This window comes from Coturnix japonica, chromosome 2, assembly GCF_054131305.1.
Source record: "Coturnix japonica strain WE chromosome 2, WE-NBRP24, whole genome shotgun sequence".
Lineage (NCBI taxonomy): Eukaryota > Metazoa > Chordata > Aves > Galliformes > Phasianidae > Coturnix > Coturnix japonica.
The window spans coordinates 128,770,092-128,788,688 of record NC_140664.1 but is presented as its reverse complement, the minus strand read 5'-3'; the positions used below and the strand labels follow the sequence as shown (position 1 = coordinate 128,788,688).

At 37.4% G+C, this 18,597-nt stretch overlaps 1 long non-coding RNA gene across 1 annotated transcript; it reads right to left on the bottom strand.

The window, feature by feature from the left end:
- Positions 1 to 378: 378 nt before the first annotated feature.
- LOC107308873 (uncharacterized) lies at positions 379 to 13,522 on the bottom strand. The gene is made up of 3 exons (XR_001552959.3): positions 13,363 to 13,522; positions 3,618 to 3,762; positions 379 to 2,815 (listed from the first exon to the last, which is right to left on the bottom strand). It is a non-coding gene; the product is annotated as an uncharacterized LOC107308873 (long non-coding RNA).
- Between the last annotated feature and the right edge of the window lie 5,075 nt (positions 13,523 to 18,597).

Below are 18,597 nucleotides of genomic sequence, written 5' to 3'. Positions count from 1 at the left end.
CCCTTGAGAGGGAGCAGTCCAGTGGGTTTATTTGTTTTATCATGCTCACTGCTGTTTAAAAGAAGACAAAATGTGGCAAGCAGCTCATTAAGAGAGATTGGATCTATGTTAATATGCAAATGCTAATCCATTAGGACTCTGCTCATACACCAATCAATCAATTAACTTGTCTGCTTTTGTATTGTTCATTATTTGAAAAATAGTTTTAATCATTTAGGTACGCATTAATTAATAGCATGCCTAGTTAAAAGGAAAAAAAAAGAAATTTAGTAGTCTTTGGGGCTTACATGTAGAAATACTTACAATTCAGCCATGATTCTGTGATTAAGATGTATCATATATCCAGAGATAACACAAGGATTTCCAGAAGTAGTGATGCAGAGCAATTTCAATTTATATCAACAATTTCATATGTGTCTTTTTTAAAGCACATGATGGAATAAACCACTATATATGTATGTGTGAAAACAAAACAAACAAACAAAACTAAGAATTAAAATATGGTGGGGAAGCATTTATGGGCCAAATAATAGCAAATGGATATATCCTCCTTGATTTCAATCAAATAAATAAATAAGGAGATAAAAATTGGCTAAAATTTCAGTGAGATGGCAATAGACAGAAAAGTAATTCCAAATAGAACTGAATTTTCTAAACAGTAATATCTTTCCTTTTTATTTATTTATTTGTTTATTTATTAAAAAAAGAAATAGATAAGGAAGGAATGGGTCACAATAAAGAGGTGAAAATTCTAAACTGTGCAGTACATTAGTAGAGGGACAGGGAAGTTGAAATTGATACAGAGATATGTGGAATTGAGACTAGAAAAAGCGGAGCTTTCTGGATGTTCTGGAAGTAAGGCAGCATAATTGCACAGGTGCTGCATGCTGGAGTTTCGAACATCACAGAAAAATGAACTGCAGAAGTCAAGGTGAGAGAAGAGTGATGTACATGAGAATTTAAACAAAGGTGGCAGATTAATAGAAGAAAAATAGGAGCTGAGGAAAGTTCAGAATCAAGGATGAAATGCAGAGGACAAAGAGGTAAAGCTATACTTGAAGCTTGATTTTGTAAGTCAGGAATGGTTGGATAGGGCTGCTTCTCTGGTACATGCAGTGCTGTTTCCTTCCTTCACTTGGATGTAGGTTTTGCACAGGTGAGTAATCTCTTTAATTTAATTTTCTTTCATACCAACTGCAGAGAAATCTGTACATATGTGTGGCTCAGGGATGCAATGATTTGCAGGCTCAGCCTTCAGTCTGATCTCAGAGCCAATTTCTAGGCTCTCCCAGGACCTAGTCCTGGTCCCTTGTCCTTGTGAAAGATTCTTGTGCCCTGTTTGCACTGTGAGTGAAAAGCTCCTCTTTTCCACAGTAGCCTTCTGTGTGTGATGATTTCGAGTGATCTCAGTCCTCGGACAGAAAGTAACAAGTTGTATCTTGAGTCTTTGCATTTCATGACTGCTTTGTCTTTCTTAAGTTAGTGCAGTAAGTCTAGGGAAGCACATGCATTGTAGATAGCTAATTCTTTGTACACTTCTGCCTTGTTAAACATGACTCACATAGCTCAAATTGCAGAAATGTTTATCCATTTGAAAGCCTGAAGCTCTTACTGTAACAGAATGAAAATGATCCTCCACTTCAGTTTTTTCGTTTGTTTTTTTTTTCCCCACAAAATGTTAGTAGCTAATAATTTCTAGATACATAACAATATATGTTGTTCCAAAAGTAATGCCTCCTTCTGATTTATATGGAAACTACACCAGACACAGAGAGCACAACACCAATACTTGTTAGAGCGAATTATCAGCTACAAAATACTACTTTTTAACACATTCATCACCATCAGCTATACATTTTCACCAGTGATGAGCAAGGACCTGCATGCCACACTCGTCAAAATCTGCCCCAGTGGACGTCACCCACTGTTTCACAGCTGCTATGATAGTACTATTGCTAGGAAAACAACAGATAAAAGTCAGAAGGTGTCAAATCTGGACAACAGAGTGAGTGCAGTACAACAATCCAGCCAAGACTGGCAGTGTGCTCCACTTTCAAACTGGTAAACCTTATTATGTTGCAAGAGAAAGGTAGTCCTCTTCTCCAATCGGGCTCTGGAGATCTGAACCTTCAGCTTAGTCAGCATTTCAATGTAGCAGTCAGAACTGATGGTTTATCCAGTTTCCAGAAAATCCAGAATGATTATCTCTCACTTATCCCAAAAGACAGCACACATCATTTTATCCACTGAAAGCTATGTCTTGAAACTTTAGTTTGATGGGGAATTCATATCTCGCCACTCCATGGACTACTGCTTTGACTTCAGTTCTAAGTGGTTATACCACTTGATGCAGTTCGGGAAACTGTCACCTTCAGCCCCGTCTTGATTCAGTATATCCTGAAAAACTTGCATAGTGTTCTTTCTTCTCTTCTGTGAGTATTCTTGGGATCCATCTGGTGTAAACTTTGTGATATTCCAACATTGCCACCATCCTTTCCAATGCGTTTAAGCCGATATTCAACTCTGTACACAGTTCCCTGGTTGTAATCTGCCAGTTTGTGCAGATGAGCTGACTGAGACACTCTTCATTTTGTTATGTGGCAGCTGTGCATGGCCATCCAGAACGTGTCTTGTCTTTCACGTTGCTGTCATCACTACTGAAATGCACCCACCCAACACAGTAAATGTTCTGTAAGTATCAGTGAGTGTCAATGGGTGCAATTCTTTCTGCATGTGAAAATTCGGTTCCACACCTTTGCTTCATACACACTTCCATATCAGATGCCATTGTGTCAGATTGCTCGTCTTCTGCCATCTGTTACACAGCAACAAAATGTAAAGGAATATTATTGGGAAGGCTCATCTTCTACAGCCATACCACCAACACTCACCTCTAAAGTCATGGGCCATTACTTCCAGAGCAGCTTTTGTATTTCCACAAAAAAATAACTAATCTAGATTTTATTAGTATTTGTATGCTGAATAAAGTACATAGACATTTGAGATACTATCTATAGTTGTGAAGATATCCTTATTTTTATATTGCATCAGTGTATACTCTTCTTTTTTACCCTTAGATTTGTACACTGTGTTCATATAGTCTATTTTGGGAAGTCAGTTGAGAATCTATTCAAAAGCAGACTGAAGTAGTAAAACAAGCAGAGAGCAGGACCTCACCATTTATAACTCAGGCCATGCCACTTATTTTCTGCTTATTGCTCATATTATTTTTCCCTAATAAAATTAATGTATAATTTTACTACAACAACATAATTTTAGCAGACAGATAAAAATCACCTTATGACTTTCCTGGTTAATGTTTGTTCTGGAGTGTCTGAGGACAGCAGAAACAGTATACAAATATGGATAAATGAAGAGACTTATTCAAGGTCACCTTGCAGGCAAGTAGCAAGCCAGGAATAGATAAATACTAAGATGTCAAGTGAGCTCTGAGAAAATGCCAAGGACAAAAGTATATGTTTTATTTTGGAGGAAATTGCTGGATGTGTAGAGTAGACATACCTGAATAATTAAATCCACACTCTAACTTAGTGTATGTAACATTCACAGTATACCAGGCTTTGGGTGAAAAATGATGATGTGGAATAGATCATTACCTGCTAACTGCTGGGCAGGAGCTGGCTCTGGGGTGGATTCCAAGCAGATGTGCTGACTGCAAGAGTGGCTGCCAGTGGAGGGATAATTGCCTGCAGTGCGCTTCAGGTGCTGCATAACTGCTCACATCACAGACAAAAGAGCTTGCTGAAGGGAAATAGAGACATTGCTAGAGGTATTTTTAGGTGTGTACAATTTGGACTGAAGTTTTGTAACTGATTTCTTTTCAGGAACTGTTCTAGAAGGTATAACATTTTTTTCTTCTGTCTTTTTCGCTAATATAACTAGAGGTGAATGTCTTCTGCGAGAAATAGCACTTATAAGCACATCTTTATTTAAACAAACAAACAAATCTTCATGCAAAATTTTTCGAGCATGTTATTTTGAGTGCTGTATAAACATGGCCTCACTCCCTGCTGTAGGATGTTGGAGCCTGTACAGCAGCTGTGTGGATGATGTGAGTAACTCCTGAGAATCACTGTGCTAATGTGACAGGGAGTGGCTGCAAGATGCAGGAATCATTTCATTTATTAAAAATCATCATTCACTCACTGACAGGAAGGGCAAGAAAGGTTATTTGGGCAATGGTCCAAGACATGCAAGGCCTGGCACTCATTTTGTGCTCTATCTCTATGCTCTGGACTCTAGGATAAAAAATTCCCAGAAGTATTAAAAGCTGACCTGTTTTCATTTTAATTTACCACCTACACCCTTGAGCTGCAACACTTCCCTGCTTCACACAGTTTTTTGGGTGGAAAAGTGCAAGCAATGACAGTGGAGTTGTATGGCCACCAAAGCTGGCAAAAATCCAGAGTTCTGTTGCTAAGGAATTTTAAACAGGAATTCTGGAGGCAGAGAAGTTATTGTATCCCACAGTATCCCAAATTCTGGTGGACACAAAGGAAATGAATAAATGGAGACTTATTCATCTTGATACCATTTAAAAAACTTGGACAATATGTACTTGCTGGGAAAGAACAAAAATCAGTCATAGAAGTTTTACTTTCAAGATCTGAAACAGGAAATTCCAAACAATGGAAAGTTTAAAACATTACATCTAGCACCACGACCAAGAGTGTATTTCCTTTCATATGCATTTGTTTAGATATGGAAAGAGTGAAAAATATTTATTGCCTGCTTTTTATTCTATTTTATTTTATTTTTAGTGGCAAAGGCAACATTTTTTTAAAGTCATAGACTTCTAGTTAGGGGATATGTTTATAAATAGTTGAGGCCAAATAGGCGGTGGATTTTGTATGCTTGTGTATAGAAATACAGAAATCACAGAGATATGTGTGTCTATCTCCCCCACATTCTTAAGAAGAGGAAAATGCAGAACTAAGCACTTCTGACACTTGAGGAATTCACCAAAAGTTGTTCTCCTAACCCTGTGATTACTTCTATCTGTGCCTATAAACATACTGTAAATCATTATGGTATGGGAATTTGTCTCTTTGCATTGATTGCAGATAACAGATGACATTTTAAACAAGAGAAAAATGAAGTACTCCTGCTCCTGACATTTTCACCACTTCTTTTCTTTACTAATTTTCAATGTCAGAGACAGCTTGTGCCAAAGCATTAAAGTATTGCTTCCATAGATTTGCAAAGTGAATTAAGCTATCAATCTAACTCCTCTGAAGAGCGTATTGTATTGATGAGTACGTAAGGGATGAGAGAAACAGCTTTTCAGAGACATGGCATATATTTAAGGATTAATACTTCGACCACTGGTTTTCAAAGTAATTGTATCCCCACTTCCACCTTCTGCCTCTGACAAAGCTGTGACTCACTGTTCAAATCTATGATGTGCGTAAATTAATGCACTCCCTTGTACTCCATCTTCTTCCCTCACATCCAGTTCTATCTCTTGGAGGTGTTTGGTGGGTTTATTACCTGAGTTAGGTGTAGAAATCTGGAAATATGCTAACGAAAGTTCTACAGATAATCAAACTTTAATTGTGTTTTCCCCAGTAAATCTTCCGTAGCATATTTTTACCTACCAGATCTATTGCCCTCCATGATCCTGCATGAGTAACCCATGAGAAAAATGTCTAGAAAAAAACCTGCTCTCACCAATCTATGGCATCACTAGCCTTGAGTCATCAGAAGCGATGAGCAAGTTTTCCTGAAACAGGAGGTCTTAAAGAAACATAAGTAAGTAAAAGTTCATATGTATTCTATTATCTTAATTCATACAGATTATCAGGCCTTCCAAATTTGCATTTTCCAGTTTCTCGTATTAGTATTCTGTGCTGGAATTTGTTGCTGTTGCTGTTGTTTAATAAAGTGGAGACCCAGTGCTTTTCCCATGGCTCCAGGAACTGCTTCTCTAAAAAAGCCATCCCCAGTAAATTGCGGCTGTGACCACCAACTTGAATGCTTTGTTTTTAAATGAAATTTATCCCACTGTTCTTGTGAATGGCTTTGCAGAAGGAAATACTTATAAAAAGACATATGTGACTCTAGAATTTATTAAAATTTGTTGTGTCAAAATTATGTTACTATTTGGGAGAGGGAAATAGAGAGGCATGTGACAACCATGAGACTTTGTAGACTTTTTGGATTCTGCAAGACCACAAATCGTTCTCTATTAGTCTCACATTCGTGTGTTGAAGTTTTCTTAAAAACAAGCAAACAATCAACAACAACAAAAACAGAGATCCATAGCAGACAAGTAGGACAAGTAGAAGCAGTTGAACTGTTCAACTTCCACAACTGATCAGTGCTCTGGGACTGCAAGTTTGTGTCTGAGTCCTTGTTTGACCTCAGGAGAGATTTTGTCCCCTCACTATCTGTTTGTGCCTTACATATCCTATTTGTAATATGGGGTGAATGATCTTGACTTCTTTTGTAAAGTACACTGAGATCTGCCAACTAAAACTGTCACAGGAAAAACGCAGTGACTGTTGTGATGACTATAATAGTCATTCCCATGGCTTTGGAAATAACGATGATGATACTGATCCAGAAATAAATCCTTTCACAAAATGGGCACCCATTGGCTATAAAAGTATCAGTTGCTTCTCTTAGGTGGCAAATCTCTTTCTCCCTTTATTTGCAAATTAGAAACATTTCCTGTGCTTGCTAGAGTATCTCTCTCTTCTGTCTATTCTTGGCCAAGAAAAATATTTAAGTAGCAGTGATATGTTTTGCTGAATCACACACTTTGAATATATTTATTGGAAACTAATATTTTGTCTAATTAATTGATGAAGTGACTGAAGCCCACTGCTGGATTTGCATTTCACTGCTGAGCTCCATTTCTAGACCCAAATAAATAATACTCCTAACTCTTCAGTTTTGAATCCTTTCCATTGCCCTTGTTTCTAATAACCACAGCAATGTGATTTTGGCTAAGCACTTAAATCAGTTTCCACCATAAGTTTTGTGTGGTAGGTCCACACTGCAAAACACTGATGAAGTCAATGTGACTTGAACAAGTGTAGTCTTGAACCCAACCCTCATTAATTGGATTGCAGGTCTGGCTGCCCCCAGCACAAACATCAGTGTGTCTTTGTGGAAAAATGTCCAGGGTTTGTCCCCACTAAGAAATCAGTAATGTTTTGCCAGGGATTTTCAAAGAAAGGCAAGCCAAATTTTATAACAGTGCAAATATGAATCAAGCAGTAGAAAAAGACCATGGGATCTATAAATAACTTCTGTTTAAAAAAAAAAAAAAAAAGTGCCTGAAAAAAGTCTTGGAGGCAATTACATTGGTTAAATTAAAACCCTGTTAAATAACAGCACTGGCGACAGTGAATCAATGAGGAGCCCTAGGTTTTTGTTAGCAGATTGTAGCCCATAGCAACAACAGGCTGATTAATACTGAAACTGCCTCCAGCACAGGTATCCTGTGTCAGGAGATGAGACCTATGCATTACTCATAGGAGCTCCCGGAAAAGCCACGCAAGCTTTCAGCTGCACGGTTCCAATCTGATTCTGTGTCAAAATGTATAGGCTTGGAAATGAAGAGGGGAGTTTCACCTGGCTTGGGAAGTTAAAGAGATGCGCATGGATTATCAGATTTGAATCACTTCTATAGTTCCCATTCTGTTAGATACCAAAATTAATCTAAATGCTCTGCTTTGAGAAAAGGGTTGGGGCTTTTTTTGTCATTCTTTTTAAACATTTCTCTCTACTCTCCTTTCCCTCTCCCCTCTTTTCCCCTTTCGTAAATCTTTCATAATCGAGATAGTTTTCTCATTACAATCTCTGTCTGACATTAAAAAATGTTTTAAAATTCATAGCACATTGCTTGATGTTAAACTTTGCTCAATAACAGACCATTAGTTTACTTGATGCATGACTGTCTGAATACTTTGCACGAGTAAATATAACAAACTCATGATAATTACTATGTGTAACATGTTTGCATTTAAACACGACCTTGAACTTACTTCTCAGACATTTCAGAAATGTCAGCTATTATGGTGATCTTTGTTCATTACCGAAAGGAGTTTCTGGGTCTGAATAGTGTATTGCATATTTGTGCCTGTTAAAAATGACACAGTAGAGCTATTTTTATTGTTTTAAACTTTTAAAACACTTTTAAATCTCAGTAGCCCTCTGAGTCATGTGATCTTGTGACCATCTCGGCACTGTTCCAATCCCAAGTTCTATTAAAAGCTTCAACAAAAGAAGCCCTAGTTTATTTCAGAAGCAGTAACAAGGCCAACCTGTACACTTACTAACACCATGCTAAAAATGACACAGTCATAGGAGTTCGCTTTGCTAATAGGCCTAGGTCGTAATTTATTTATTTAGTTAGTTAGTTATTTTAAGAAAAGATTGCACTGTTATGTGTAGAAACAAATGTGACCAAGTCTTTGCATTGGAAAAGATCCATGGCAAGTGCAGGCAATGCTGTGATATGAAACCTGCCTTTTACGTCACCTGACCATCAGTTTTAGCTGGATCACCTCTCTGCAGTAAATGCAGGTTGCTTAGAGGTGTGTAGTGCGGACTGGCAGCGCTCTGCTCTGGACACATCTCCCTCTGTGGCAGGAGATGTTTAAGGTGTAGGTAGAATTGTCCATCTCTGTTCTACATAGCCTCATGGGCTTGATTCCCACCCCTTGGATTAGGCAATGATGTAAGTAAGGTACAGCTGACCTAATGTTCTGGGCAACTTTTCATTGGGCAGAAAAATATTCACTGTACAATACTATGATGGTGAAAATACACCAACTGCCAAAACCTCCTGCTCTCCAGCAAATGACAGTGACATCAAACAGCCAACGACTCTCACCTAAAACTTGTTCTGCGATCATTTTGCAGCTTTTCTCCCAGTGAAAAAGCTAGCAGTTCTCACAGGGAAGAAATTGGCTTTTGTCTAGGAACTGGTGTGACATAAAATCTAAGCGACTTTCTTAAAAACAGAACATGGCATCATTTCAGCTGGAGCAGCCCAGGTTGGCAAGATGTAAAGACTTCTTTCCAGTTTCCACCAGGGTGCCTTACTCAAATGTTACATTCACTAAGTGTTAAAATGAGAGCAACTTTGCCCAGTTCTACCACTCTGCTGCCTGTTTGCTTACAGAGCATAGGGATTACTTTTAATAACAAAGTGAAAGTGATACTACTGCCAGTCATTTACATTTCCCTACATGCATTTTCATTCAGCTTCTCCCATGTCTTTCCTAAATTTGGTACTGTCTACATTAGAATTCAAGCTATAATGACCACAGCTATGCTTAAATGTGGTCACATTCTTGTACAATTCCAGTGTACTGTTTCTGATCATGGGGGAGAAATGATTTTTAAATTGTTGTTTCTCTTCCTTCCTCAGTCAGTGTAAGCTGCACTACTCTGTTGATGGCAGGTCAACCTTCAGTCAGTGTGAATTGTATGGTTTTGGTAAAGCCATACCTACTATGACCTGTTTAGTCAGTACTACTGTTTTTCCAAGTGGACTGTACAGTCTGTGATTTGGTAAGGCTCTTATTCTAGCAGCCAGAAGACATGCATCTTATTCGTTGTGGGATGATGCTCAGACCTTTTGGGTAGAGACATAGAACTGCATAGAAGTAAAACCCTCTGATACAGAAAGCTTTCCATGAGAATTCTGTTTTACAGTAATAATAGCACAAACACCTCTCACAGCATCTAGATAGCAAGCCTATTTCTTCCTCCTGCTCAATTTAAATGGTACAATTATTGCTAAAAAATATCAAAACATCTTTTTGAGCAAGAATTCTTTACTCAGACACATGCCGTGGATTCTGCTTTCACAACAGACAGAAAATAGAGATTTTAGATAACACTGTGATTTGGCTTGTACCAGTCAGTCAGTGGAATAATGCACAGTGATGATTCAGGGCTGTGGGGAATTCAGTGCTGTAGACTTCTATTTGCAGGCCATTAAGTGCCAGCTTTACATCATGACAGGCAAGTAAGTGCCCTCCAGATCAGAAAGTAGTAATTCAGCAACTGCATTATCCACTCCTCTGGTACAAAATGACACCAAAACTGAGGTACTGGAGCAGAGCTTGGGACTAAAGATCATAAACCAAACCAGAGGCAGTCTAGTAATTTGCCTGCTGATGTTCACTGATTGTTGAAATCACCTTCCCCATGTAGAAGTCAGGCTTAAATCCAGGCATCCTTGCTAATGCCTTAGCTCTTATGGCTGAAAACCATGCTGCAGTTCACATTTCTACTTTACTGAATACCTACATAGTTTGCAAAATGAATTTTGACTCCTTGAAGTGAGAGATAAATTGCAGATTAAAGCAAATACTTACAACACTAGAAGAGTCAGTACAGGATTGCCACAAAAACATTTCTGGCCGGGCAATGTGTGGATGCAATTCTTCACATAGGAAAATAAGTATTTATATCCTTACTGTTTCTTCCAAAGATCTTGGAAACTGTTTATGGAAAGGTATCTTAAGTTATAATTAGGACACTCTTGACAGACCTGGTGCTTGGCTTTTGGACCTTGGCCTAGATGTACATACTCACTGTTTAATAGGACAGAATTTCTGTGAAGAGACTGAGAAAAGAGAATATTGGTGAGAGGAAGAATGGTGGTTGTCCCTTGATTTACAAGCTGACTTTCTAACCAGGAAAGCTGTCCGTGCAAAAGACATTAACTGTCATCCGTAAATCTAAGTCAACCAGAACTTAGGAAAATCTCTAGTATTTCACCTAGAAACTGAAGCAGCAACATCTAGGAACACAACAGCTTTTTGACCTGACTTGTCAGTAACTTCCCCTCCACTTTTGGTCTACCGCTCTCCCAACAGAGAGTTTTTCTTCATGAGCCTGGCATTACTAGCTTGAAGTTTTCTTGCTGGAAGCTGGAGGACACTACAGCAGCCAGACAATCTGAATAAGGGCTAAGGGCTTTTAAGTGAAATCAAGTCTGAATTAAGACTGGAAAATGCATTAGGGTGAAAGACTACTTTTTAGTCATCTGCTAAGAATCTTGTTTTTATATTTTAAGTTTAAAAAAAAAAGGAGTAAATCTATACTAATTTTTAAGTTTCCTGGAAGAGAAGTCTTTAATGGTGTTGTGATTTAACCCTGCATGTGGCTTAGCAGCACACGGTCGTTCACTCACTGCCCTCCTTCCCAGTGGGATGGGGAAGAGAATTAAAAAAAAACAATAGAGCAGAATTCATGGGATGAGATAAAACTAATCACTAAGATAGAGAAAAGTATACTAGATATGACTATATATATATGTGTGTGTATGAATGTATATATATAAGAAGTGGTGTACAAGCAGTTGCTTGCCACCCCATAACCGATGCCTCCTTAGCCCCCAAGCAGTGGAAGAGAGAGATGAACTCCCAGCCCTTCAAAATTCCTCCCACACAACATCATATGGTATGGAATATCCCTTTGGCAAGTTTACGTCACCTCTCCTAATGTTATTCCCTCACATTTCCTTGGGTCCTTTGCTGAGAATGGCCTTGGCTCTGCACAATGCTGCTTAATAGCAGCTGTACACATCAGTGTGTTATCAACATTGCTTTTCTCCTAGAACTAGAAATGTAGCATCATTCACTCTAAAAAAATCCAACAATTCTGCCCCAGCTGAAACTAAGACAAATGGAGAAGTATCTCAAGTCTCTTTCAGGATGCTATCTCAAAAAGGCATCAAAATCACAAATTCAAATAACCTGACCGGACCTACCTCATTCTTTTACTAGCTAGGAATGTGACTCTATCTCCATCTGAGGAAAACCTTAGTCACCTTATAAATTGTTTCAAAGCCTTTTAGTGGCACAGTTATGCAAATAAAAAGTATTTTTGGTGTTGAGTGTATTTCAGAACTGCTAGTTGTCTCCATATAGAAAAAAAAACAACAAAAACCAACAAACACACCGCTTTGTTTTATAGGAATGGCTGAAAGCAGTAGGTAGACTAGTTTGTGTTTGGGGTTTGTGAAAGGTTTTTATGTTTCAAACAGAGACATATTCTTTGGAATAACTGACTTTCAGTCTTCAAAATATCTTTGCTATATCCTTGTTTGGTTGGAAAATGTATGTTCGCTTTCTAATAAGCTGTTATACTACCTCTGCCACAACATTTTACCACAGCGTTACCACAGGAACCATGATTCACACTATCATGTGTTTCAGACCACTTAAAATTACAGTTATTAAGCAGTTCTGAGAAAGGCAAAGCTCTTTAAAAATCAGCACGTCTTGCAGGGCCTCAACTGTTCTACAAACTCCCCGGATATCAGTACTCAACTCTGCTACCTCACCACAGTGAATCCAGATAAGCATTTTTAATAGGATTAAGTGCAGAAATACACTCTGCATTATTCTCCTTTGAACCACTTATCCTGCAAAAATGTGCTTATTTTTATTTCCTTTTATTTTCTACTTTTCCCTTTCAGCTTCCAGATTTTTTGCTACTGTTTACCACTTTGTTTTTTCACTTCTCTGATCCTCAGAGTTCTTCTAGTTGTCCTTTAGCTTCTCTCCAGCCCTTCTTTCACTTCATACTTCCCCCTGCATATAACCATTGTGCATTTGAATGCTGGAGCCAAGTTCTGCTTGGACATAAAGCAGTATTCAACAGAGTCAAATTCCCCTACTGTCAGTCTTGCCAGTAAATTGAATCCATTAATTTGTTTGCCACACTGGGGGTGAAAAGAGCAAGATTCAGAGCATGATAAAAAAAAGTGCTATTGCAGACGGCAGTAATTTTTGAACTGGGTGTGTCTGTCACACTGGGGCCTTCAACTTAAAATAAATAAAATCCTGGAATGATTGTGCTGGCTAATTTGTGTGATAAGCCCTTTATGCTTGTGATTTTGTCTGGACAAAGTGAACAGGACTGGATATGCAAGCAGACCTCTTACCAAGCCTCTTGCATCACATGCACACATAACTAATACGTTAATCATCAACGTTCAAACACGGTTACCAGATATAATGCCAGAAATAACTCCTGTCTGTTATTTTTGTTGACCTAACATTTTTCTCCACTCTGGTCTCTTGTTTCTAGCTCTCATTCACTTTTGGTTTTGAAATCAGTCAACAGATCAACAGTTTCATAAGAGCTTTCCTTCCCTAACTATGCCTTTATACAAAATATCCCTCTGATATGCCAAGAACTGCTGTTGGCTATTAACTTTCACTTAGCAGACTATGAATTAATTTACCACGCTGACATGGGCAGTTTGAGACGCAGCATGAGTCACAACTCATGTTATAGTTTGTTCAATTATACCCCAGTTGTTTGAGCTAATTGAGTCAAATGATACAGTGTCACAGGACTTACTGTAAGTCCAGAGGATTTCTCCTTCTGCAAAAGCTGCTCGTCTTCAGCTGTCAACAGCTCACAGCATTTAGTGTGATTGCTGCCAGATCCCTGGCAGTGAAAATCTCCAGCAGCCTGTACTCCTGTGCATGTCAGCAGCTGCCTGAGAGCTAGTGGCTTCATTCATTGCTTTGCTTCTCTTTGCTTTTGTTTTGTGTGCTCTCATGCCATGCCTTTCCCTCCATCACAGACCAGTCTTTAAGCCAGTACGGCCCTCCAGAATGTGTGCAGGCCTCTTGGTATTCCATTTCCTATTGGGAAGTGGGTGATGAGTCAGCAATACAGTGGTTGTCAAGAGAGGCTCTATGCTCAGCCTGAGTCTTGGCTTTTTATTTGCCTCTTGTGGCTCTGCTTAGAAAAGGAACGGAAAGTCATGGACTAAAACTGGGCTCGAAATAATTTTGCTGAGCTTAACCTTGGTGGCAAGATTGCATTCATTCAAATGTTACAATGGAATATCACATGAAATTGTGAGAGCAAAGTGACTATAAGAGTGCACTCCAGAGACATCTTTCTGGCACTTCCGTTTTGCTTGAGGATAAAGCCTAGGAAGATGGGCTTGTGTAGATTTCAGAAACAGACCAGAAATCTGCTAGGGCTTTCCCGTCAAGTTTCACTGAATCCTTGTCTCATTTGCCCAGACTGTCAGACATGAGAGCTTCTCACCAGCAGTGAGCTAGCAGGATGTGAGGTGGTCATGCCTGGAGGCAAAACCTGTGAGAAGCCTTAGAAGTCCTCTCGAAGTCTCAGAAGATGGGATCTCCTAAAAAAATGCCAGGAGGGAAATGCACCAGTGGTAGTTTTGGTTGAAGATTGACAGGCTGTTGTGGAATAACCTTTTTCTCAATAACTTGGAGCCCAAAGGGAATGACTTTTCACCCCTGCAGATGCTGTGTTTTCTTTGATAGTCAAATGGTGACTCCTAGCAGCTCTTCAAACCCCTGACTTGTAGATTTTTCATGTACTGAGACTAATTTAATTCTGTCAGATTTTTTTTTTTTCTGAATACTTTGAACCATTCTTTTTAAAGTAGAACTAACAGTAAGATGCATCACAGAAAAAAAAAAAAAAGTATCGCTTTCTCCTCTTCTATTTCTGCTTTTAATCCCCGCTACAAAATAACCTTTTGCTCTATGCTTTGCTCAAATAACATGTAAGATCTGTATTTGGTGACTATGCTTGTGAAAAGTAAAGCTCTTACCAGGCAAGATTTTCACATTTATTTCAATTAACTGACTTCTTACTGAATGCATGAGCTGACTTTCTTACAATTCAAAGTCTGTTTTTCCAATGCAAAACACTTGGGCAAAAGGTCACAACAATGCAATGCTGATTTAGATGCTACATGGGGACTATTTGCACATAACTAGTTGCAGAAGTATGTATTAGATCTTCAGACTGAAATTTAAGGGTTGTATGCAAATTATAAAGTGCTACCTGATAAATTAGCTTGCCGTCTTAGCTGTAAATTGCCTTTGTGCCAGCAGGCACCAGTATACAGAAGTACTGCTACAGCCATTGCACAGAATAGATGGAACAAAGGAGGAAAAACAATAAGTCCTACACAGTAGAAAAATTTGCTTGTGATGGAGATCTTTTTTAAAATTATATTTTAAAGAGATACATTTTTAAAACAATTGAAAACTACACATATTTATTACCCTTTTTGGTGTGATAACCCAATTTTACATATTCACTTGTTTAGCACTGCTGTGGTAGTGGAGGAAGAAATTTCCACAGAACCACAGAAATCAGAGTAGAAGCATGGATGGGAGGGAACCTCTGAAGAGCACTGACACCAAAATCTTGCTTGAGGCACTAGATACGTCTATTTGCATTATCACTTTCATTCATAAATTTGAAAAATATTATATTGAAATACAACAGAAAACAGTTATTGGAGTTCAGGCCTCATTCATATGAGCCCTTCTGAATTTCCCAAGTTTGATTAATTCTACTCAACAATCAGTGAAAAGAAAAACTCAGGTGGATAGAATCAAGTCCTTGAGATGCTTGGTTCTCATCTTTGTATAGATTTGTTAAGTCAGAAGCTGGGGACAAATCCCAGAAAGACTGTGGAATTTGGATATTGAGTATATGTCCCATACTATGTATGATATTTTTTCATGTGAAAGCTTATCCTTTCCAAAATGTTGAAGAAACAGAAGCCAGACTGGGTTTCACATGTTACTATTACATCAAGTACAAATCCACAATTTTCCCTTCTTAATTTCTGAGTACTCCATACGCTCCTTAAAACTTATATCAGGTTTTGTTTCCTTCTAAAATGAGAATAAGATCATCAAAAACTAATTATATCCCCTTCTAGTGTAAAGCCACAATGGAAACTTTTCTAAAATGTCAAAGCTGATGCAGTTATTACTTATCCTGGGCCAAAGCAATTTCCAGGATCTATGCCGATTTTGTTGCTGTTGTTGTTTGTTTGTTTTTTTTTGTTTTTGTTTTTTGTTTTTCCCTCACTATTTCTTTGTTGTCTGGTTTTGGTTGTTTGTTTTTATTTTTTGTTTGTTTGTTTCTATTTTTTACATTGACAACAATGTACAGCTAGACTTAAAAAGAATACGGTGTGTCCTAAACCATGCAATGTATAGCACTCTTTTTGTGTTGTTTTTTGATTGTTTGTTTGTTTTTTGAATCCTTAAAATACTGACAGTAGTTGTGGCTGTAAGAGTTCTGAGTTTTCTCAGAGAAAATGAACATATCTGTCTTTTACTTTCATTAAAACATGTCTGAATAAATAGTATGTATCAAAACTAGTACAAATATCCAGATTACTAGATTAATATGGTCTCTCCAGTTTATGACATTCTTTGGTTAAGGGCTTGCTTGTCTTTGGCTGTAAAATGTTGACTTGGATCAAAAGAAACTTCTGGAAATGTGCTTCTTTCAGTAGATACTGTTCCTTTTTTTCTTGTTTCTGAGATAAAATTTTGATCAAAGTGAGATTAGAATGGAGAAAAACATCTTATGTGATAACATTGAAGCAAAAAAAAGTCTGCTTTTACTCTCTGACCACCTGCAAGTAGACTACTATTAGTGACAAGATTAGAAAAGACCTCAGGAATGTATCAAGTTCAGTGTCCTCTCTGTCAATGGGATAATCAATATGAAATCCTTCCTTACAGTTGTTATTCCAATCTGCTTTGAAAATCATCCAGTGTAGATAATCCACATCTCAGAACATTTTTGTTTAAAGCTTTTAGGATATCTATAGTCAGCATCATAGTTTCTAATTATGGGATTTTTATTTCTTTTATTAAGAAGTGAGCACTGTCATCACGTGCTTGAGAAACTGAATTAGAGATTACACTGAGCTGTCACTGATGATGTGGAAAACTCCACCTCCTCATTAACCAGCTAATTCTGCACAATGGATGTACACTTTAATTCCATTGTAACACCGTAAGAACATAGCAACAGTTCAAAAATATTGATGGCATTATCTGTATAATTAACCTCTAATGTAGTAATTTACATTGAAAACAATAGTGCATTGTTTCCTCTATGTGTTCTACAAAGGCGTCTCTCCACACGAGATGTTGTTCAAAGCAAACCAAATGGCTTCTTGCTTCCTATGTTTATTACTAAAATCTTAAAATAGATCTCTCACAAAAAGTAAACAAAAATATACCAACAGAAGAGACTGCATTTTGAAACTGAATTATCTTTCAAGGAAGAAAAAATAATAATCAGTCCAAACTGTAAGCTGAATTAAATTTCACTGTCAGCAGCTTCTGTGATTTTAATGCAGATCTTGCCATATTAAGTATTTGCATTATAGCTCAGATGAAGACATGGGATTCTTGATTTTGTAAAAAAAAATAAAAGAGGAAAACAAAGAGCACAAAAAAAAAAGACACATCTATGTGTCTCATGTCAAATCACACTGAGATATTAAATGACGCACTTTCTCGGACCATGAGTCAAATCTCAGTAGAGATTTGTTTTGTGTTTTGCATTTAAAAAAAAACAAATTCCATGATTGCTATAACAATCTCAAGCTTGTCTGGAGGAAATACATGCTTACACCAGGTAAAGCCTTGTCCTTACATTTATAATATAAGTGTATTTATTATTACCTGCAAAAGCAGCAAAATAAATTTACCAAATAAATGAACCGGGAGGTCACTAACAGGAGCCACTGTATCAGCTTGTGCTGACTATACAACCAAACATTCTGATTTTGTAAAAAAATATGTGACGTTATTATTTGTTTGTTTATCTATTAATGTATTTATTTGTTTTTTACTCAGTAAATAAAAAGTTTCATATAACTTTTTGTCTGTTTGGAGCATTTAACAAAGAAGAAAGATTTTTCTTTGTGTGTGTAACTATATTAGGTTAAATTTAAAAAATAAAATAAATAGAGGATAAATTTGTCTTTTTTTGAGGGGTTATGTTGTTAAACAGAATTATTAAATGTCTATAAGGTGTATGCCATTTCTGACTAAGTTCAGAAGGAGGTAACTGACATGTTTAGTTCCTCAGCCTCACAGTACAACCGAATGGAATGATAAGTCTGTATGCACTTAATGTGTGATAGTATATTGGTTGGTGTATCTGAAAGTCACGAAAAGTATTCTATCTTCCTAACTTTGTCTAGATGAATTTGAACTTCTTCACCAAGTAACATAAAATCAGAATTTTCAGATTTCCCACCCTTATTGTAATCTATTGTTTTTCTTCTTCTATGAAATGATAGAAAGAAAAAAAACAAAAACAAAAACTGTGAGAATCAGATTTCACAATCACTTCCAAGAAAAGCTTAATACAAATATCGAATACTGTAATTTATGATATTTGTTCTTCTATCCCGAAGTCTCTATCCCCTCATTTCAGTTCTCCCCTGGGAACAACCTCTGCTGACAAAAAAAATCTTGAAGATTCAGCATTTTGTGCCTTTCAATACCCATAAAGACAAGTTTTTATTTCTTCATTTTCAACACTGCAGTACTTCAAAACCCACTCTTTCTTCTCCTTTCCTTTGTTCTCCCTCTGCACAACACAGTCAACCTGGAGCTGAAATCCCTCATTAATCGTGATGTCCATATTCTGTTCTTCCCTCTTCTATTTTTGGATTAAAGCACAAGCAAGGAAGTGTTAACATGAAACTTCATAATGCTGATGTTCTCTAGACAGCATATAAAATACTCTGCTATTTTTAATTAGTTATTA